Source organism: Penaeus monodon, chromosome 23 (genome assembly GCF_015228065.2).
Source record: "Penaeus monodon isolate SGIC_2016 chromosome 23, NSTDA_Pmon_1, whole genome shotgun sequence".
Lineage (NCBI taxonomy): Eukaryota > Metazoa > Arthropoda > Malacostraca > Decapoda > Penaeidae > Penaeus > Penaeus monodon.
The window spans coordinates 15,190,161-15,191,225 of NC_051408.1; positions in this window are offsets into that span (position 1 = coordinate 15,190,161).

Consider the following 1,065-nt stretch of genomic DNA (forward strand, 5'->3'; position numbering starts at 1 on the left):
AATATAAAAATGCTGATGATAAAAGCAAAAGTTTAAAACAAGCAAAACACTTATAAAGCAATTTCAGGCTGAATACACATCCCTTCTATGTATCATACAGGCAATAACAATACTTATTGTCCATCATTGTGTAGTTAATGTTTCAGGAGTTAGCAAAATAATGATGTAGTAGTCTACCTGAAATTCTGTTGAAATTCTAATTAAGAGTCTGTGTTTTTTATTTTTATGAACAATATCTTTTTAGTTTGCTTTCTGCAATATCTCCTAATGACATTATTTACCTGCAATAAACAGGTATAACAATTTCTACAATGAAGAAATTTCCCTCCAGCTTGAACTCATTCTACTTGGTTATTCAGCATTTAATATCAAATTAAGAACATAGGTTCACGTTTATGTAAACACTACCACGCTGTGAAATGTCAAGCCCACCCAGCCGAATACAGCCTCCGACTACATAACACAAACTTGGGTCAAAATCCCTTGTTAAACATTAGAAATAAAGCGCAAATCCTAGTCCTCAGCGGCAGTACCTTAAGTTAACTCGTCTGCAATAAAGAGAGTCTTACCTAGCCAGTATACAGACTTTCCTCTGCAAAACCGCTCGAAAATCCGCCGAGAGAGACTTTTTCGCACGTTGGCCGCTCGTTGTGTAAACACTGCGTCCGAATCACCGGACTAAACCCTTGCCACTTTGTTTGAAATTAGATACTCTTTGAATATCACTGCATTATTCAAGCCAACTCGTATTGATTACAAGATTAACAAATTTATCAAATATTTCTGGATCATCTTCATTCGAAAATGTAATATATAACATTGTAATTACTGTTCAGCCAGTTATTCGGCCAAGCGATTGTGATGCTGTTTAAGCGAAACGATTGTAATAAGATTTATATGAAAATGGTTTATTTAGGTGAAAATAATTAAATATAACAATTTAGTAACTATCATACGCAATTGATATTAGCTGTCAGATACAAAACACGCTGAAAATATTATTGCATAACGGCGAGGACTCCTATTTCGTAACTGCCAAGCATGGCTGAATTTTTGGTCTCTGCT